This window comes from Castor canadensis, chromosome 8 (assembly GCF_047511655.1).
Source record: "Castor canadensis chromosome 8, mCasCan1.hap1v2, whole genome shotgun sequence".
NCBI lineage: Eukaryota > Metazoa > Chordata > Mammalia > Rodentia > Castoridae > Castor > Castor canadensis.
In genome coordinates, this window is record NC_133393.1 from 52,601,685 (window position 1) to 52,624,413 (window position 22,729).

The following is a 22,729-nucleotide window of genomic DNA, read 5'->3' on the forward strand; positions in this document are numbered from 1 at the left end:
CCTTTGTCTTAGCTTTTTGCCTCTAGAACAGCAAAATTAAAACAACTTTCTAAATTATCATAACACATGCTGTACTATGGGATTCACCTATGGAAGTCACACAAACTTCATGGCCTTGGGCCACACAGCAGATTCAAGTCAGGACAAAACAAAGATCCCCAGGATCCCATCCTGGGAGGCTGCCATTGTTAGAACTCCAGAGGAGGAAAGAGCACCCCTTGTCCCCTCCTCATTTCTTTCTTTCTCAAAAGCAAGTCGCTCCCCTTTTCTGCCCAGCGAAATACCCAGAGCAGCTTCCTTTGCCAACAGGGACCCACTCAAGGCGCTTACCTGTGGCTCCTTCGTCCCTTTCCATCCTGTGGCCAGCTGTCCTGAGCAAAGGTGGCAGGGTGTGGGCTTCCTTTGGTTTGGCACAGAGCTGTCCACAAACACTCATGGTTAGCACAGGTGCCCAGTGTTCTCAGGGCTTCCAGAAAACTCCCCAAAGGAACCAAAGCTCCTCCTGAGCCCTCGGAAGCCTTGGAGACGATTGCCTCTGCCCATGGTGTGTTTGCACAAGCCAGTGAACCCCTGGTGAGTTACTTCACGCCTCGCAAACACTCGTACAGCCTTCAAAATCGCCCAGGGAGCTTTTCATCAGTTCAAAGGAAAACGTGCTATTTCAATCTGCGAGTGTATCTCTTTATAGCTGTAGAATTATCACGTCATGTAACATGCACGCTGCACCTGGGGGTGGGGGCCACGAGCACAAAGTGCCATTTTTGTGCCGTATTTTCCACGGAACACAGTTTAAAATCACACTTGGCTGTATCCTCTATCATGGCTGAGCCTAGATCATGCATTATTTTCTCTTTAAGACCGCACAAGATCAAAAGTAGTGGCTTTTTTTGTCTCTGTGTGTGAAGAGCAGGGAGAATGTGCTAGAAGGAAAGACAAGCATTGATTTCTTTTTTTTCCTTGAGAACTGAATGTGGTCCTGTGCACCAGACAGCTCCTATATAGTAAAAATTCTCTTTGAAGTTGGTAGAAGCCATGTGGTCTGGCCCAGCACACAACTCTGGTTGACACTGCTGGGGACAAGAGTAGCTGGTATGGGGGCCTCCTTACAGATGTTCTAGATTCTTTAGAGAAAAGATTGAAGTTATTGAAACTTATTTGATATTATATGGAAAAATATTTGATAGTATTTGAAATATTCTGTCAAGCAGAACTTCGTAAGGTTGCTTGAAATTACAATTGTGCAGGGAGCCCTTGTCATATGTGAGGGACACGGCCAAAGACGTCCCAAGCTGGTCTGAAAATGAGGCTGGTACTGAGCCCTACCTGTGCCATGCTTTCTCCTGTACATACATTCTTATATTGTTCAATTTATAAATAAGGTACAGTAAGATATTAACTTAATAAAATACAAGTATAACAATATGCTGTTAGTATAATGTAACATTTATAATATAAAACTCATTTATTTCTGGAGTTTTCCATGTAATATTTTTGGGCACTGGCTGACTGCAGGTGTCTGAACTTGCAGAAAGTGAAACCATAGGTGGGGACCACCATATTTGATTATCATGACTTTTGGGGTGCTGGGGATTGAAGCAGGTGCCTTGTGCCTGCTATGCACAAACTTTACTCAGATTTGGTTGAAAGAGCACTTTGACCATTGCTCTGTCAGAAAGGACCCAGGGGAAAAACTGGCTCTGTTTTCACACAAAGGGTTTGCAGCTTGAGGCACCTTACTCCTCGATAGCTTATTCACTTTCTGAAAGCACCCTGCCAACTTCTGGGAGACTTTTCCTTGAAGGAAGCTTTGTTCACTGTATCCACATATTACTGAATCAGGATCTGGGCGGCAATGTTCTCGAATGTCACCATAATCACTGAGCTGTGAATACAGTATCCCCACCAGGGCTCCACTTTCTGCAGCTTCAGTGACCCTCGGTCAGCTAAAATATTAAATGGAAAGTTCCAGAAATAAACAACTCTTAAGTATCAAATGACTTTTATTACAACTTATTTTTATAATTGCTGTATTTTATTATGTTATTGTTGTTCATTCTTAACTGCATCTAATTTATAGTTTTATCATGGCTATCTTATTCAAAATGTTTTCCCCAGGTAAAAACACCATCCCATGTGAAATTCCTTTTTTTTTTTTTGATGGTACTAGGGTTTGAATCTTGGGACTTCATATTTACTGAGAAGATGCGCTACCATTTGAGCCACTCTGCCAGCCCCAAGTGAAATTCTTATTTCTTCTACTATGCTGAACACATTTATATCTGTAGTTCAATAGCAGGGGAGCACTCTTCAGGACATCCCAAACCCTATCATTGGTGCATGGTTCATGAGGACAACACCCAGGGCCACTCATAATAGAAATGCAGGTGTTCGGTGAGTAATTTTTTGATGAAATATCAAAGTTAGCATATTAACCATAGTTAAGTATGTCTAGGAAACCAGCATCTGTAGGTTTGGTACCATCTGTGGTTTCACAAATCTGTGAAAGTCTTAGAATGTATGGCTGGACACAGCAGGCCTTCTGCCAGAATGGTTGAAGGGCAGTTCACAAGGACAGTTCAAGATTAGGTTCTTTTGAGCCTCTTCTTACATCTCAATCACCAATCAATATATAACCTTGCCTGTGTGGGATTCTGTTTAAAGACACCTCATTTAATACATGTTGTTGTTTTATTGACATTGAACTCATGCCTAGATGATGTTTATCTCTTTTGCAGTGCTGGGGATGGAATTCACAGCCTTACCCACGCTAAGCACGAGCTGTACTATTGAGCCACACCCCAGCCTCCAGGTGAAGTTGTGTCCAGCACACTGACGCCCCACAGGTTCCTGCCCCTCAAGTCTTTGGAATACTAGACAGACTTCAGCAGTATGTGTGGGGACTGTTTTAATCAGTAAAACCACCAATAAAGAGCACACAAATGTGAAAATGGGGCCCTCCATAGTTGGTGACAAGGACACTTATTTGTAGTCTGAAACCTGAAGTAGGAAGGCAGGGCATGGCTTCTTTCAGCTGGGACCACGCTCATCTGGCACCTCACATTCTACCATTCCACCCCAGGTACAAAAATGACTGTGAAAACTGTACAAGCATTGATTTTGGGGTTACACATAAATTTTAGTGGGTAGAAGAATTTGCAAACACACAATCTGTGAATAGTGAAGACTGACAATGGGTTTTTTTTGTGTGTGTGAGACTGGGGTTTGAACTCAGGACTTTGCTTGAGCCATACCTCCAGTCCATTTTGTTCTTTTTACTTTGGAGATGGGGTCTCATGAACTATTTCCCTGGGCCAGCCTGGAATTGCTATCCTCCCTATCTCAGCCTCCCAAGTAGCTAGGATTACAATTGTGAGCCACCAGCATCCAGGTAAAGACCAACAGTGTGTTGATGAAGTCAACATTTTTAAGATCTGTTCATTCTGAATAATGTTTTTTTCCTAGGAGTTTAATTTTAGATTTCATCTAATATCAAAATGTTAAAGAATTAACTGCTTTTGTAGAGTGTTTTGCTAATGAAGCTATTTTCCTTTCTCTCCCTTTGAAGTCTGTGATATCTCTCTGGCTTCTTTTTCTATACACATCAAATTCACTCACCAAATACGCATTTCTGTTATGATTGGCCCTGGTCTTTTGATCCTTTTTTGTTTTGGTGGTACTGGGATTTGAACTCAAGGCTTCTTGCTTGCAAAGCAGGTACTCTACTGCTTAAGCAACACCTCCAATCCTTTTTGCTCTGGTTATTATTTTTTTGAGATGGGCAGGCTAGCCTTGAACCTGATCTCAGCCTCCCAAGTAGCTAGGATTACAGGCCTGAGCCACCAGCATCTGGCAGGCTCTTGGTCTTAAAGGTCATTAGCCAACAAACAATGATAGAGTTTTGGGATGTCCTAAAGATGACAGCCCCACTGCTGTTGAGCTATAGATATAAATGTGCTCAGCATAGTAGAGGGAATAAGAATTTTACCTGGGGATGATGTTTTTGATCTTTGGGCCAATACTGAGGAAAATATTTTAAGTAAAATATTTCTTTTAGCTGTCTTTTTCATATTTTCTTGACAAGTAAGGTTTATTAAACTCAAAAGTGAAATTATAAAGCTGTCCCTACAAGGCACCCGGAGAACACTCGTAAGGGGAGCTATGTATCTAGATAGCAAAATGAGACTTAATTTCCCCCTGCAGGCCTTCTCAGAGCCTTTAGCAACCAACGCACATGTTGAAATCCCATGAGGGGCACAGAGGGTTGACCATGAAGCAGTGTGCTCAGGACTCCCTTTTGAAAGCTCTACGACAGGGACTGATGGGCACAGTGCACGGAGGAGCGTTAGTCAGTTTGCTGCTCCTAAAACTAATACCTGAACTAATCACTTTGGAGGCTTCTGCCCACAGTTGGTTACTCCCATTGCTTTTGGGCCTGTGGTGAGGCAGCACATCATGGCAGGGAGCACATGGGAGGACAAAACTGTTCCCTTCATAGCTGAAAGTGAATGAGAGGAGGAGGAAGGGGCTGGAGCCTCAATAGCACCTTGAAGGGACGTTCCAGGAAGTTCTACCTGTTAAGAGCTCTACCACCTCCCAGTGGCATCACCCTCAGACCAAGCCTTTAACACGTGGCTTTTGCAGGGCAGTTAAGATCCCACCACATCTCAGGGAGGTCTGTATCTGGGGTGCTGCCTTGGGCGTGGGCTGGGCATGACCCTCTCCCTGGTAGAGGGAGCAGTTTGGAGACCCAGCACAATGGGAATGAAAAGCCTCTGAATCACTCCCTCTTTTCTCTTTCAGCACCCACTGTGGATCGCTGCCTGGGTTTGGGGTTTGGAATGGAGGTGCTGTCTCATGGGTGACTGGGAGAACCATTTCCTATCCACGGTGCTGACCAGACTCTCTGCTTGCTGTGGGTAGTGGCAAGGCACAGGAGACATGCTGCCAAGAGAAGAAACTCCCCGTGAGTTCCCTTTGATCTTGTTTTTCATGGCCCATTGATAATCATCTCAACCTCAGTTACCAAACACAAATATTTCGGGAGGCACCTGGGCAGACATTCACTGCTCTTTGAACCCCACTGGCCATTATTGAAATACTATGGCTTTTCCTTCTCCTTTCCCAATTCTTATGGAGACAGCAACACATGAAGAACAAGTGTAAAAGTTGTCCCAAAGTGGACTTAAAAAGGAGACTCACTCATTTGATCATGTGGGTTCTCACTGTCTCTCTTTTACTTTGTGCAATTTGAGATCTAGTATCAGTATATCTGTATGTGACAAAACATGATGGTGTCATAATCAAAACCTGTGATGCTCCAGGCATTGTTCTAGGCACTCAGAGGTCATAAATGAAACTGCATTCCTGTCCCACTTAAACATGGATTTGCACTCATAGTTAAGTAGTGACAATTATAGGTATTTGTTCTCAAATGCCCACTTGGTGTCAAATACTAGGCTTTGCTGACTTGCTCTGAACAGTAACTGATGTTGGGGGCAGTGTTTGGAATAGTTTATTTATTTTTAGAGAACTGACTATAATCAATGGTAATTAAATGAAAGTGTCTGCCCCAAGGGAGGAGGGTAGGAAAAATTGCTTTTATTACACATTGCAGTCACCACACAGGTCAGCGTCTGTTTCTTATTCTTCTTGGTCTTCTCAGTACCTAGAATAGAACAGATGATAATTGTTTATTAAACAAATAATGATGACTTAAAGATTAAGTGATAACCGTCTACTCAGCAAAAAAGAATAGATACAAAGTCACTTACAAGAATTTTTCCTTCTGCTCATTTTGGGAACTGAACCCACGCAGATAGAAGTGGAGAATTGAGTGAATTTATCAGATCATTCTAGCCAGTGGCAGGATTGAGTCCACACTTTATCTAGAAAATTCTGACACAAGTATTTTGGATCATGTGTTATCTAGGAAATTGCTTCACTTCTCCATTTCTTACTGTTATTGATCCTGGTATTCTCAGATAGAAAGGAAAGGTTCTATCCTAAGGATAGCTTTAGGATATCTATAGGTCTGTGGTATTTGATAGTTCTATAAAGGTCACTTAACATAGCTCACAGATATCTTTATGGGAGATAATCCCCAGCTACCAAGCCAAGTGAAAAGTCTCTGCTGTAGAGTTTGACTGTGCTCGAGTGAAAAATGGACACAGAAGCAAACAGGTTCTGTGGAAGCTCATTTTCCAAATCCTTTATTCACTTGCTCATAACTTCCTGACAAATTCTTTAGGGCTGAAACCTTTCTTGTCTGGTGTTGGGCCATGTCTGCCCTAAGGTAAATTTTTCTGGAGAGTTTTTGCCAGAGTTGAAGCCTTTATTGAGGCAATGAACAATAAATCCTTTTCTTTTTTCATGCTTGCCAACATTTGAGATTGGCAACATTTCCCCTCTTTTTCTTACTGTATACTAGTTGTATAAAATAATGCGTTCCATTATGATATTTTCATACATATAAAAGGTACTTTGATCACATTAACCTCTATCACACTTTATGTTTTCTCCCTCCTTGTCTCCTTCCTCTTTCCAAATAGCCCCCCTTCTGCAAAAAAATAAATTCCTCACTTGAATTGGCTTCAGTTTGACAATATTCGAAGTTTAGCTCAGCAACTCAGATTCTCTCTCTCTCTTATACCACACCCAACACACACACTAGCATCTGAACACACACCAAATACACACTCATGTAACTTGTATGCACACTCACCCTTATACATGCCCAACATACACTCACATACTCAGACACTCATTCAATATACACTCACACAATTTACACAACACACAGACACACACCAATACACACAGATGCAAGTATGCGTACACCAAACAGAACTTTCTTCCACACACTAACCTAACATACACAGCACACAGACATATCTAACATACACTGGCACAAATTCACACATGGACACAGGCATACCAGGGCCTCCTCTTCCAGTCTAACCTGTGCCATCCCTGAACAAGGGCTGTTCTTCACTTGGAACAGTCTCTTCTTGTGTGGTTCTGACAAGAGGTAGGAAACCTGGAGGAGCAGATGACCTCAGCCTGTGGTCATTTTTCAGCACAAAGACACTCGTTTGCCTAGGACTTGACTGTTAGGAGTGTGAAGTCCCAAAGGGAAAGGACTGGAAAATTGCCAGGGTAACCGCAGCCTGGAGGTGGACTCAGAGCCAGTTCTACCATCCTTGGTCTTTGTCACCCTCTGCCTGGTCACCAACGGCCTATATTTCCACATTGGTAGGAAGCAATCACTGAGAAAGGAGGAAAGCATGTGTGGCTGGAGCAAGGCTTGTAGTAACCTCATGTTGCCTCTGCCTCCCCAACACCCTCCACTCTACTGCTGAATGCTACCTGCCAGTAGCTATGATGCTCTCCAGCTTTTGGGAAAAAGAGAGTGCTGGCCTCCATGAATGTGGTCCCTAGTCCTTCAGAGAGTCCTCTGGGATAGGTCACCAGAGTGAGCAGCCCTTCCTTTCTTGTCTTTATTGACAGTCTTCTCTCAACCCCAAGCTCTCTTCCAAAGGGCTCTGAACAAGAATTGGATACTAACATTACCTGGGAGAAACTGAAGTCTCTACTTTTTTTATATTTAAATCTTTTATTGCAGCCAGGTGCCTGTTGCTCGTGCCCATAATCCTAGTTATTTGGGATGCTGAGATCAGAAGGATCACAGTTCAAGGCCATCCCTGAAAAATAATTTTCAAGACCCTATCTGCAAAACAACCAGAGCAAGCCGGACACTGGTGGCTCACTTCTATAATCTTAGCTACTCAGGAAGCAGAGATCAGGAAGATCATGGTTTGAAGCCAGCCAAGACAAATACTTCATGAAACCCTGTCTCAAAAAAACCCTTTGCAAAAAAGGGCTGGTAGAGTGGCTCAAGGTGTAGGCCCTGAGTTCAAGACCTAGTACAGCAAAAAGACAAAGTAGTACAAAGTCTTGAGTTCAAATCCCAGTCTCACCAACAAAAAATTTCTTTTATTGCTTTTTGTGCTTTGATTTTGCAAAAGAAAAACTTTAAGTCAGAAGAAGCCAAAGAATTTAAGAAAATAAACAGAAAGAGAAAATAAAAATTTCAGGGCAATTTGTTCCAGGGGTGTCTGGCTGTGGTAGCAGGGTGTTCACCAGACATTCAGAGACAGCTCCAACCTTTCAGGGACCTATGCTTGATCTGTGCTCTGAGTGGGAACATGAAATGAAGGGAATGGCTTAATCCAAGGCAGGCCAGAAAAAGGCAAATCAAAATCACCTGCAGCAACCCTGGGTGGAGAGCAAGGTCAGGTATGTGACCTTGACCTTGCCATGGCCACTGTGAATGGTCCTTTCTCCCATCCACAGCCCATGAACCCACAGAGCCCCAGAAGTATACCTCTTTCTGTCTTACAGATCCTTCCCTTCAGGCTGCACATGCTTTTTTGTGAATACTTTGTTATTTCCAAAGCTGTTTCTTTTAACCCCCATTTTGTCTGCATGAAAGTACATAGTAGGACATCCTGGTGTGGGGAGGCTGGGAGATACCCATGTCGAGGTAGCTCCTGGGAGTGTCAAAGGAGTCCTGGGGCCCCATGCCTGCCTGTAAGCAACAGAGACATTTTGTCTCATCTTTCCTGAGAGAAGAAGTAGAATCATGGAGTCAGCATGTGTGGCCTTCTGGCATCTGGGTGGCTCAGAGGGTGTGGATGTGTTTGGGTTGGTTTTGGAAGAGGCCCATCTGGAGCGATGCTTATCCCGCCTTTACTGAACAATGGCCAACTCTTCTCACCATACATTTCCTCACCTCCATGTTTGTTTACGAATTATGTGGAAAGATGGTTGCGTGAGCGTCCCGAGATGGAGAGTACCCAGAGGCAGCTGGGGGAGATCCAGGGGCCATCTCCACAAGCAAGCCCAAGTGGGACAGCCAATAGGTTGACCTAGAGAAAGCGTCATTCCTAATTATTGAAGAAAAGTTTTGAGCCTGAATTGCTGAGATTAGCTGTCTTTGTGGACCAGACTTACCAGGTAAGTGGTTAGCTCATTGTTTTGCACAATTTAAAGAGGATTACACAGAATGTTGAGAATCAAAATCTTAAAAAAAGAATCAAAATCTTGACTAGGCAACCTATAAAATAACCTTGAAAATAAGTGTCTCCAACAGTTAAATCTTCATTGAAAAGTGAGAAGTTCTTGAGGACTTTCTTATTCTTTTATATTGTCTTATGCTGTTTGGATAAACAGAAAATGAACAGAATTTAAATAGAAAAAAGACAAAACAAGGTAGACATTGAGGAGTCTTCCAATCAAGTGCAAACCTCACCTCAGACAGAATGATTTTGATTAGATTTGCAAGGGTTGGGCAGGAAGCACATGCATTCATTACAGAAATATAAAGAAAAAATTTAAATTCTTATTTTTTTAATCCCATAACCAATAAGCATTTAGCCTTTTTTTTTCTGTTTAATATTGATCTGTTGATCTCTTCTTAGTCCATAGGAAGTCTCTGATTTAGAGCTGCCTGAGGTTCAATGGGTGGCTATGCCACGGCTTCTTTAACCAATCCCCTGGACTTGAATACTTGTGCTGTTGTCAACATTTTACTGTAATTAAAATGACTGGGCAGATCATGCCGGACATGTCATCATCCTGTGTGTACAAGAGAATCTATGGGTGAATCCCCAGCAGTCAGATTGCTAGGTCAAAGGGTAAATGCTTTTTATGATTTTGACAGCTATGAAATCCCTCTCCATTCCATTTCAGCAGGAATGTCTGAGAGCACACATCTCCCCACAGCCTTGCCTGACTAATGTGTTGACAATCTTTTGGATTTTTGCCAATCTGATAAGTAAGAACTGCAGTTATCTTGGTGTAGTATAACAGATGTATTTTGAGTGAGATTGTACATTTTAAAAATATATTCATATTTGTTTTTTTAAAAAAAAACTATTTCTTCCTTTTCTTACTTTTCTACTGAGTTATTGAACTTTTTCTTCTGGATTTGTGTAAGTTCTTTATGTAGTAGGAAAATTAACCCTTGTTATGATATAAATTACAATTTTTTTCTCGTTTGTCTTTTGACTTTGTTGATGATGTATTTTTCAACTTTTTATTGAGAATGAATAAATTACTAAAAGAAGAGTAAAATGATACATCTACCCTGACTTCAACAATTGACAATGCTACCACATTTGCCTGATCTCTGTGTACACATGTGAGTGAGTGTCCATCTATGCAGACCTAAGGTACAGACAGAACCTCATTAAACCCAAGGACTTCACCAAGCACCGTCTAAAAATAAGGACATTTTCTTACACGATCATTATATCATCATGCCAAAGAAAATCACGTTAATTCCCTAATATCTAAGATCCATACCATCTACAATGTTTTCGCCATATGGAAGTTTTAAAATTTTTGTATGTTTAGACTAACCAATCTCTCAATTCTTTTTTTTAATGGCTACTGAATTGCTAAGCTTAAGTTGAAAAAGATATCCCCATTCAAAGTTTTGAAGGACCTACCCTTGAGTTTTCTAGAAATTTTATGCTTTCATTTTCTTACATTTAAATCTATGATACTTTGGAGTTTATTCTGACATATTCTGTACTTTATCTTCTCCCAAAAGGCTTCCTGGTTATACTAGCCTCAGTTACTTAAGAGTTTATCTTGGGATGGTGGAGTGGCTCAAACCGTAAGAGCACTTGCTAAGCAAGCATGAGGCCCTGAGTTCAAACCTCAGTACCACCAAAAGAAAAAGAAAAAAAGTTCATCTTAAAACCAGGTGCAGTGGACAATGCCAGTAGTTCCAGCTACTCAGGAGCCTGAGACAGGAGGGTCCCTTGAGCCCAGGAATTCAGGACCATCCTGGGCAACATAAAGAGAGCTGTTTCAAAAGAAAAAGAAGTGCAGCTTAGATGGAAGTGCTAATATTACTGGTAATTACGCATTGTATACATGTATCAAATTACCACACTGGCTGGGTGCCAGTGGCTCACACCTGTAATCCTAGCTACTCAGGAGGCAGAGATCAGGAAGACAGCGGTTCAAAGCCAGCCCTGGCAAAATAGTTCCCAAGACCCTATCTTGAAAATACCCATCACAAAGAAGGGCTGGTGGAGTGGCTCAAGGTGTAGGCCCTGAGTTCAAACCCCAGTACCACAAAAAAAAAATTACCACACTGCACCTTATAAATATGTACAATTATATATGCCAATTAAAAATAAAATGTTTTGAAAAAGTCTTCCCTTATTGCCACAGATTTAAGATGCATGCTTTCTCATACTTAGCTCACAATTTTACTTGACTCTATTCCTTGGCTTCCTACTCTTTTCCCTGGGTCTTTCTTTCAGTTTTTTTTTAAGGTTCCAAACATATAATTTTTATAACACATTGTAGAAAAGTCTTTACCATTTTTTGTTGCTCTGATCAAAATCAAATTGTGAGAGCACAATTTAAGGAAAGACGGTTTCAGAGGTTTCAGTCAGGCAGAGCAGAGCAGAGCAGATCACTCACGTCATAGTGGCCAGGGAGCAAAGACATTCTTTCAGTTTTAATTGTTGAATATTTAGAGCATGTATGAAACTTCTTAAGGTTGGTTCCTCCTCATTTTTATTTCTTTTCAAAAAGTTCTTGGCTCTTCTTTTTTTTTAATATACAAAAACTTTAGAATTACTTGTCTCATTTCAGAACAATCTCCTTTTCAAAATTGAAGTGGTAATCATACTTAGTTAAATGAACTTAGACATCTTTTGATGTTGAGTCATTCTGGCAAGAATGGTAGATGGTATGTCCTTCTATTTAAAAAGTTCTACCAAGGACTGGAGGTGTAGCTCAGTGGTGGAGGGCCTGGGTTCCATCCCAGCACTACAAAAAGAAACAAAAAGTTTTGCCTTTATATGCTTCAGGGACTTTTGAAGTTTAGGGTTACACAGTTCTTGTTAAGTTTCTCTTAGACTGTTTTTTTAAAAATTACTCTGGTAAGTGGCAGTGCCCTTTCCACTATTTTTCTTTCTCCTCCTCCTCCTCTTCTTTCCTCCTCCTTTCCCTCCTACTTCTCCCCCTCCCCCCTTAAAGGCAAAAATAAGAAGACTTACATGAGTATTTTGAAACAATAATCCTCAGTCACAATGATTAATAACTAGGGTGGCATCAGCCTGAGGTTGCTGAGCAGATGTCCTTGCAGGAATACTTTTTGTCTGAGGTTGTAGTGGTCTCTGTGCAGGCTTAGAGTCTTTTGTGACAGTTACTGTTTGGGAATCATACATAAGAGCCCTGTCTTAACAATCTCCTGGCTTTACTTACTATATTGTTGTTGATAGGATTGACACAAATGCTCCACCTTGATTTTGACAGTTTTTACAATTTTTCAGTCTATATGAAGCTGTTCATTTCTATACATTACCTGAGATTCTGCATTTGTGTACTTATGTCACTGAACAGGGCAGCTAGCTCAGGGGATGTGGGGCTGGAACTCAGTCCACCCTTCCCCACATGCCCACAGAGCTGTGACTACTAGAATGGGGCACCTTTTCTAAACATCCACCCTGAGGGGACATGTTGGCTACATGGAACAAAGGCATGGTAGAGGCCTTTTTTGGTCTGGCTTCTACCTTCCACAGCCTTACCTCTGTCTCGGTTTTACACATCTATTTCCTTCTCATACCTAATTGCTTTGGTTGACAGCTCCAGTAAGCATTAAGTAGTAGTGATGATGGCACAGATCCTTTAAAATTTTTGTTTTACCTTTTAACTAGCATACATTGATAGTACAAGGGAGTTTCATTGCAATAATTCCATAAATGGACACAGTGTACTTAGAACAAGTTCACCCCCTCCCTTATATTCTCTTACTCCCCAGGATCCTTGGTTTGATATTGACATTAATAAGAACACCTAGCTTAACTTAAAAAAAATCTCAACCATTTTTAATTGTGGTAAAATGCACATAACATAGAGTTTACATTTTAACCTTCTGTAAGTGCACAGTTTCGTGCATTTAGTTTATACACACGGTTATGCAGCCATGGCCACCATCCATCTCCAGGACCTTTTCACCTTCCCAGACTGAAACTTTGTATCCATTAGACACTAACTCTGCATTTCTCCCACCCCTGCCTGGTTCTTGACAACCACAATTCAAATACTTTCTGTCTGTGTGAGTTTAGCTACTCTAGGTACCTCACGGGAGTAGAATCAAACAATATTTTTCCATTTGCATCTGGCTTATTTTGCCTAACACAACATCCTCACAATTCCTGCATGTTGCAGCATGTGTCAGAATTTCCCTTCTTTCTAAGGATGAATAATATTCTATTGTGTGTATATCGCACTTTTTAATCCATTCATCCATTGATGGACCCCAGGATCCCTTTCAAATATTGATGGAGATGCCCGTCCTTGTTCGCTGTGGTTTGCCCAGCACCTAGCACAGTGCCAGCAAGGACCAGGCACACAGTAGATGCTTATGGAGTAGTCGACACAAATAAACATCCAGCTGCAGTTAACATTATAAGATGGGGTTTATAAAAGTTATATCTTCTATTATGCATTGCTCCTTGGGATTTAAAACATTTAAAAACATACCCATGAGCAACACAACAGCCCTCTGAGGTAAGTAGGAGTTATTTCCACTGTGTTATCATTTATATATTGTTTAGGTAAGAAAATTCAGGCACGGGAAGATTATACTACTAGTCTGAGAGTCTAATAAGTGACAGAGATTGGAATGTAACCCGTGGAATTATGTCTAAGTTCAGTGATCTTTTTCCCTTCCACCTTTAAAAATTTTTTTTTTAACTGTATGCTGCAGTTTGGATCAGAAATGTTGCCTAAGACCCATGTGTTAAAGGCTGGTTTGCCAGCGTGGTGCTATTGGGAGGTGGTGGAACCTTTAAGAGGTGGGGTCCAGTGGGAGGTCTTAGGTCACTGGGGGCTTGCCCTTGAAGGGGACTGTGAACCCCTGATCTTTTCTTCTTCTGTTCTTTGCTCCTTGGCTCACCATGAGGTAGTGGTTTTTCTTTTGCCATGGCGTGCTGCCTCACCACACACCCAAAGTAGCGGGCTAATTGATTGTGGACTTACACCTCAGAAACCGTGAGCCAAAATAAACCTTTCCTCTTTGCAGGCTGATTATCCCACATGCTTGTTACAGCAGTGGAAAGCCAGCTAATGCACTGTACGCTGCACACATGCAGGAAGGGCTTCTGTGTGTGTGTGTGTGTGTGTGTGTAGCTTAGTAAACAACCCAGATCAAGAAGTGGAGCGCCACCAATATCCAGGATCTTCCTTCTCCTCTAGGACGGGATGCCATGGACCATTCCCAACCACATCTTTACCCCACTTGCCTGAAGATTTCTGCTTTTCTTTTGTAGTTTTACACCTAGATATAACCCCTAAGCAGTATAGGGTTGGTTGGTTGGTTTGTTGTCTGTCTGAATTTTTTGCAAGTGGAGTTCTGTTCCAGGAGTCTTGCTTCTCTTCTTCAACACTGTGCTTGTGAGATTGACACTTCTTTTTTTTTCTTTTATTATTCATATGTGCATACAAGGCTTGGGTCATTTCTCCCTCCTGCCCCCACCCCTTCCCTTACCACCCACTCCGCCCCCTCCCCCCACCCCCTCAATACCCAGCAGAAACTATTTTGCCCTTATTTCTAATTTTGTTGTAGAGAGAGTATAAGCAATAATAGGAAGGAACAAGGGTTTTTGCTGGTTGAGATAAGGATAGCTATACAGGGAGTTGACTCACATTAATTTCCTGTGCGTGTGTGTTACCTTCTAGGCTAATTCTTTTTGATCTCACCTTTTCTCTAGTTCCTGGTCCCCTTTTCCTATTGGCCTCAGTTGCTTTTAAGGTATCTGCTTTAGTTGAGATTGACATTTCTTACTAAAGCTTGTTTTCTTTGCTCATTAATGTTCCTCCCTGCTAGATATTTGCATTGGTTGTTTTCAGCTTGGGGGTGTTATGGATGGTCTTCTGTGAACTTCTCATATGTGAATCCTGGTGCACAGGTGTTAAGTGTATCCCAGGATGTATAACTGTTGGTCATAAGTGCTTATATTGTCATAGATATTTCCAGTGATCTGTTATCTAGGAGTGCAGTCCAGTTCCTGGTGGGGAGGTCTACATTCTGCCAAAGTGGTGGCTTTAGGTGGCTCTGGCCTTCTGCCCTTGCACGCCTTTACTCAGAGCTGTCCCAGTTTCCATTTCTTGAAACTTTCTCCCTTTATGGACAGTGCCAAAGATAGTTTTGGGCCCCAAGTACCCCTGTGCATTTCCTCAGCCCAAAAGCTCCACTGTCAGGGAGGCAACAGGGGTGTTAGCCATTGTAGGAAGGCAGTCACATATGAAAGGCACAGGTCCATGCAGTGGGATGTCTGAGATGACAGAAGACAGGACACATATGGAGAGCTATGATAGACTGGATATAGCAGTCATCAAGGACTTCCTGTGTCAGGCTGAACTTACCTCTTTGCCCCATGCAGTGTTGCATTGGCAAGTCACTGGATTGAGGAGTGGCTTTGGAGGCTTTCTGCCTGTAGGCATCTGTCTGGGGTCTTTGGAACTCAGACTCCATGAGCTGTCCAAGCCTCACTTCCTTGGGTGTCTCAGAGACTTCTGGGAATATGATGTCCTTTCTGGGGGATCGTTATCTCCTCATTTTTGTCTCAGGGCACTAGCCTCATCCACCTCTGCTTGAGTCCTTCCTGAAGCCCTCGGACTATGTCTGTCTGTTCCTTTAATATAAGGAACACTGTAGTCACCAGTGTAGATGTATGTCATAGCCCTGGAATCTATAAGACAGAGGCCTAGGGTGACAGAAGGACAAGGCCCTTAGGCGCAGGGAAAAGACAGGAAGAACAGAGGCAGTGCAAAGTACAACTCAGGAACATTCACGGGCCCAAAGAGGCATTGTGTGCTGGCTGCCTTGCTGGTCTCTCTACCCATGCCTATCTATGAATTAGGTCAGCAGAAGTTCCACAGGTGATGGACTTGCGAATCTGAAGTAGAGAAGATTTCTAGAATTTATGAAGATTCCTTTCTAAGGCAGGAAAGCAGACATGGGTTTGGAAGACTTATAGCATCATGGCTTCCTTGGGTGTGAGGTTCCTTTAGTGGTCCCCAGTTTTAACAGCAAAGTGAGGGGGGTTCACAGGGCCTTTCATGCTGGGCTCCCAGGAACCACTAAATCACTGTGCACCTCTTCCACTGTGCTGCTTTGAGTTTTCCTTTGTGATGGTTTAATCAATTCATACAGAATTGTAGCTTGTTGTTTTCAGTCTTCATTCCCCGGGATCCAGAGGGGACTGGTTCCAGCACCCCTGAGATACCAAGATCTGTGGATGCTGAAGTCCCTTATATAAAATGGTGTGGTATTTGCATAGAACCTACATACATCATCTCATAAACTTTAAATCATCTCTAGGTGACTTAGAATACCTAACACAATGTAAATAGTATTGTAAATAGTTGTTATAATGTACTGCTTGGGGAATAATGATAATAAAAATTATGTACAACAGATGAGTATTATTCCCAATATTTTCAACCTGCAGCTGATTTAATTCATTGTAGTGGAATCTGTCAGTGAGGTGAGAAAATGGAACCAGGGCTGACTGTGTTATGAAACACGAAAAGGAGACTCACAAGAGCTTTCTCCAGCTGCGACATGAGTTATCCATTCCCAAAATGCTCCAGGAGTCACTACCACCACTAAGCACGTTTTTCTCAGATTGGTTTCAGAGCTAGAAGATGGAAATAACTCTACCACATCTTTCTGTATCAGTTTTGTTTTAGTTTTCAAACATAGAGTGGGAGGTTGTGTGTTTCAGGAGGATGGATGCAGACTGGTTGCATGAACCATGGAAGCTAATTCCCTAGCAAATACTGTCCTTGGCATCTGACCTATGCTGCTCTTGACCCTTAGGGCAGCAGAGGCTGAGATCAAGGAAGGAGATCAGCAGTGACCTCTACAAAGCTTCTGCAGCCACCCTGCCTATTGGGCTCTCTGTGTTTGCAGAGGCTGCGTCTTGGAGGCTGGTCTGCAGAGATATCCACACCTCAGTACCACTGGCTTGTTGTCTCAGCATCCTCCTGGACTGGTCAGGCTGATGGAGCAAAAGATCACAGAGGATCTCTGCATAGGGAATGGAGGAGGAAGGAAGGCACACAAAAGAAAGAGGAAAAGGTCTGAAGCAAGGTAAGCACATTGACCACTATCTGGGCGTTCTCCTGTGTCCCTGGGGACTGTGTTGGTCTGAGCTGTCATCATCCTGGGCACCATGTCTCTGAGAGTTGACTTTGCTAATTTTCCAAGGAGGCCAGCAACCAATGGTCGTGGAAGCTTCAGGTTATAAATATATTGTGGGTTCTTGGCCAGCAGCCTGGGTGTGGTCTGTAGCTGCCCCAGTCCCTTCTCAAGGAGAATGGAAACCTTCATCATAGGGGAGGCCCTGTGATTATTTTTAGGCTGCTTTTGCCCTGGTTGACTTACTGCTACTGCCCTCCGTGTTCAATACCATTGACTTCTGTATTGCTCAAGATTTTGCAGCCTGTAACTCAGCTTTGCGGTTCTCTCCTGGAAGACTTCCAATGTCTTGATGTTCCTCTGAACTTGGGGTGCTCCGAACTGTCTGCGGTCTTACAGGGATGAACTGAGGTTATGATCAGCAGAATAAAGAAAGCCTTGTTACCTCTCAGGCCACAATGTTTTGCCTTTGTGTGCACTCAGTGTATCATTTTTAAAAAAAAAAAAAGATCCTGTTAGTGACTGTATTACATCATATATTTATAAGGACTTTGCTGTTCACTGACATACCTAGACCTTTCCTGAAACCATTTCTTCCCCCATCAGCAGCCCATTGTTTCTCTGTACCTGCCACAGAAATTAACTAATAATCCCATGGCCTCTCTTGTCTCCTGTGGCTTTGATGTGGTGATACATGTGTCCTTCCTGGATAAAGACATGTCTAACACCCTTCTTCTTTCGGCCTGGGGTGATGCACCTGAGACTACAATCTCTTTGCCTGTTAGGGCTGCTAACCTCAGTGTGCAAAATCCTTTAGCAATCATAAAGGCTGAATTCTCTTTTCAGAACTCAGACAGCTTCCTCTTGCCTTCTGTTGCAGGAGGTGTGACCATCTGCTATCTCTGTCACCAATTTCTCTTTAGGTTTTTCTTCTTGATTCTTCCAAGACATCTGATCTTTTCTGCCTCTTGAAAATTTCAAAGTAAAACCATACAGTCTCATAGCTTTCCAGCCCAGTAGGGACTAATTCTAGGGCACGAGCATCTGAACTGTGGTTAGGCGCTGGTAGACTAGACCAGAACTCCTAAAGGATGAGCGTCATGGCCATTGTAGTGAACAAATGATCAAAGAAGCTGGGTGTAAGTGCAAACTCACTAGGCATCTCCCCTCATGGTAGCATCCTCAATTTATGAAGAGGGGATTTGTGTGCTTTTCCTGTAGATGGCCACTATACTTAAATCCATCATATCTAGCTTCAACTTTGTGGAAAGGACTGTGGTCAAAATGACTTACTCATCAATGGATTTATGGTCTGTTCAAAGACCATGTAAGAAATAGAAGATCCACAGCCAGTCTGTGGCAGGAACAGGATTTATTTAGTATTATTTGGTTTCCATAGACAAACTCCTTACAGTTTTGAGGATATGAAATTTTTACAAGCATGGAATTTTGGACATGTGGCACTATTGTTTTTGGAGAGATGGTGGAATACCCCACTCAATTTTCAGTAATAAATTCCAGGAAAGAAATGTAGAAAGTAGGATGGCAGACTTTCTTGAACATTCTGGATGTTGTCCTCCATCCTTCTTACTCCTCCCCACATTTCATTGGTTTAGCCTTTTTTTTTTTTAAAGTTGCTCAAAACCAGGATATTCTACATAAATAATGAAACATAAGTGTCAAAATAAATCCTACTGGTGGCATTTGAAGCCAGGTTGCTCTGCACCCAAGCTCTGGCTTCAATTCTAAAAGCTGGACTTTGTTGCAGAATGTTCCCTCTGGGAGGGAAGTGTCTCAAGGTTTATTCCAGCCTCTACCCTTAGGACTCACTATCCTTTCTTTCCAGGGACATTGTTACAGAAATGGTGTCCAAGGCTCTCTGCTAAGAAGTAGCAGAGTTGTTTCTTATACTTTAAAGACCACAGTACAAAATCACAATATTGGACTTTGTTAATATTTCCAGATGGTCTGACAGGGAAACTCAATTTTATGAGCATGTATTCTTTGCTTTTTGGTGCCCATCTTCAGATATTTTCCCTTATTTTGGACTTTCAACCTGTTCCTGGATCCCTGCAAACACCAGGCGAGTTGTGGATCGAGGAGCTGCTAGGCAGGGTGAGGTGGGCTGCCTCTGTTTGCTGTCACTCTGCAACACTGTGAAACTGCCTGTGATGGCTCAACTTCATTTCCACTTCACAAACTTTCCCCAAGTTGGCCATCCTAGTACAGGGCTCCAGCTGCCTGGGGTGGACCCTGGACACCAATGCTTCACATTGTCCCAATTTAGGGCTCTGGCTGCAGGCCAGGGGGGCTGAACAGCCAGTGTCTTAGGAGAATGAGTACCCTCTGTTCTCTAGGAGACGTTTACTAGCCAAGCTTGAAGGGGAACCTCAAGTGAGGGATGCCTGAGTACTGACACAAAAGGGTCCAGCCAAGTGTGGGAAGCCATCAGGGAAGCTGGTACTTCTCCATTTGCTCTTTGTCTATTTATCTTTTAAGCATGGCTAAGAATGCATTTAAAAGAACTTTCTCTTAGGACTCTTAAGTATATTTAGGTTTTTTTTTTTTTTGGTGGTGGTACTGGGCTTTGAACTCAGAGCCTCATGCTTGCTAGGCAGGTGCTCTACCACTTGAGCCACTCCACCAGTCCTGAAGTATATTTAAAAGTTTTGCACCTCAGCTGCTCTAGCCCGAGTGTAGAATGTGTTCCATTTGTTCTAGACCAGGGTTCCAAAACCCAAAGGCTTCTGGTGGCCTGGGATGGTGGATGTGATTTGAGGGAGAAGGGGCTTACCTTGGGGCTCTCAGCCCAGCTAGTGATGCATGTAGGATTTGGGCCTAAAGTAGCCTCATCTTCCAGTTGCCAAACAGAAGCAGAAACTGAGATTTTTAAAAGTATGATGTCTTTGGAATGGTGGCCACTAATTCATTTCTTAAAAAAGAAAGAAAATAAAAAAGAAACTCCCTAAAAGCCAAATGAGACCATCTGGGTATGCCTTTTGGCTTCCTTGTAGTCAACAGTTTTCCCTCAAATCTTTTCCTCTTGCCAACAAGAGGCATCATATTAGTTGGTCATTCTTGGAGAGCTCTGTCTTCTTAAGTTACTGGAAGTTTTTTGTTGTTTTTGTTTTTCTGGTATGGGGAGCAGCTCCTCACACATGCTAGGCAAGTGTGCTACCACTGAGTCACACCACCATTCCAACATACTGGGAGCTGTTACCCACTACACTAAGTTATCCACTGAGCCATGACTGGGTCTGAGCCTTACTATCCTTTTCTCCATCCTCTCTCTTTTGTGTATTGCTAGGACTGGTTGTTCTGCAGGACATTTTATAAACTGATTTCATGAAATCAGATTACAAGTCCCCTATGTGCTCTTGAAGTGATAGCTTGTTAAAATTTGAGAGCTGAGGGTCCATCAGGTCAGGGTATCATCCAAGCACAATGGTGTGGTAGATACCATTAGGTTAATCACAAATTTCAAGTATCAGCATAGAATCCCGTGTTGCTCAGTGATGAGCTGTGTCTGAGAACTGCACGGTTAGGCCATCTCCTTGTGCCAACATCATAGAATGGACTTACACCAACCAGACCATAGCCTTGCACATACTCAGGCTGTACTTCCTAGGCTACAAACCTGTGCAGAACCTGTACTGAAAACTGCAGGCAACTGTTACACAGTGGTATTTGTGTATCTAACTATATCCAAACACAGAAAAAGGTGTAATGAAAATACTAGGGAACAGCAGTGATTCAGCTCTGCCATGATCTCCTGGGACCACGTCACACAGGCAGCTGGTTACTGAAACCGCCTTGGGCAGCGTCTGCCTGTACTGCAGAGATCATTAGTTAAACTGCAGAGTCGAGTCTGTCATGATCATGACCAGGGGATGTTCATCTTGTCCTCCATCTGCAGGGGCTTTCTGTCCTACAGTAGTCTCACTATCCCTAGTTGTGCTTTGATTCTTCTGTGGTAACAGGGCCTGCAGCTCATGAACTGACCTCTAATATAGCACTTCAGACCTTTTTCATGGTTTTCCAAACCCCAGGCTGTGACCCTGGGGCCCTGTGGGTCACCTTAAAAATTAAAAACAAAGTTTTAATTTCCTTTCCCACTGGGGTAGGAGTTCAGAGAAAACAAGGCTGACAGGCAGTCACCGGTAGCCTCCTCTCCTGGACCTCGCCCACCTCCCACCTGCAAGGTCCCTCACAAAGCCTGCTGAATGTGCACTTTAATCAAGAACTGCCCCTCCGGTTGTGGGGAGCCACAGGCCTCTTTCCCATGGAACAAGGGCCTCCTTTCACTCCCTCAGGCAGGATGAACGCAGACCATCCTGACTTTTCCTGCAGTGACTGAGGTCTGAGTGTGAAGAAACCAAAATAGAGCATCCGGGCTTGCTGTTTTGGGAAAAAGAACTTTCTGGAATCTCTTGCTTTGTGCAAAGGAGCAAATGGAGACAAAAACCCTCAGACTGTGGCCTCCTGGGCTGTGGGGTGTAGGTGTTATGACTGGGCCAGGACCCAGCGCTGGCTCCCGACTCTTCCCCACGGTGAATTACTGCCTAAGCTGTCCAGTTTCCCAGGTAGAAGTGATGTCCTGCCAAAGCCCCACTCTGAGGGTCTGTGTCCTCTGCTGGCGCTTTTCTCTTACAGCTTGGAACTGCAAGGGAAGTGTCAGCAGCTGGTGTTTTCTAAAAACCAGACTTGTGCTTTTAAACCTCTCCCAGGGGACTTCTGGGCCACAGTTTGCATTAGCTGTGAGGTGACATGGCTCGGTGAGTTGACAAGGAGCCTGGGAACTGGGAGGCTGTGAGTTTTATAGTCCCTGCTCTACTCCATCAGCAAAACCCTCTGGGGCTGTTAAGGTCCTGGGTTCCCACACCTCTACACACCTACAGAAAGGGGACAGAGGGTGGGCCCAGATGAGGGTGGGGGCCCCACAGGCCAAAGGGGCTGCCGAGCCCCTGTGTTGGTGGGTGGCCAGTGACCTCAGGGCAAGCACAGGGCCTCAACACAGCTCTGCCCTGAGAAGTTGCAGGTTGTGTGGAGATATAGTCTGTACCATGGATTAGGAGGAAGGGAGCTCCTGTTTACCAAGTTGCTGGTCAGGGACCATGATTAACACTTCAAGGTGTAGGAAGCAGAGGCCCAGCCAGGGCAAATGTGAAGTCACCTCTCCCTGCCTTTTCCAGATAGTAAAAGACTCTGGAGCAAAGTTGTGTTATGCCATCTTTTTATTTTTTTGCAGTACTGGGGATGGAATCCAGGGCCTCCCATGTGCCAGGCAAGTGCTGACACTCAGCTGTACCCAGCCTCTATGGTATCTTTTTCACAGACTCCAGTGGGTTCCTGTTGGGAGCTCATGAAAGCTGGGACTTGGCTCCAGACCCCTGCATTCCTCCCTAAAAGAAGTGCCTTTCAAGAGTCATCAAAGAAATTTTCTGAACCCCAAAGCTGATCATGGTGGTCATTAGGTGATTTTGGAAAAGGCTG

General features: G+C 43.2%; 1 long non-coding RNA gene across 1 annotated transcript in view; it reads left to right on the top strand.

The window, feature by feature from the left end:
* The first annotated feature begins 2,200 nt into the window (after positions 1 to 2,200).
* LOC141425708 (uncharacterized) overlaps positions 2,201 to 22,729 on the top strand; it is a 53,622-nt gene continuing 33,093 nt past the window's right edge. Inside the window, exons 1-5 of the long non-coding RNA XR_012450788.1 lie at positions 2,201 to 2,391; positions 2,736 to 3,079; positions 4,801 to 4,963; positions 8,823 to 9,015; positions 16,916 to 17,188. This is a non-coding gene — a long non-coding RNA (uncharacterized lncRNA). The remainder of the gene's footprint in view (positions 2,392 to 2,735; positions 3,080 to 4,800; positions 4,964 to 8,822; positions 9,016 to 16,915; positions 17,189 to 22,729) is intronic.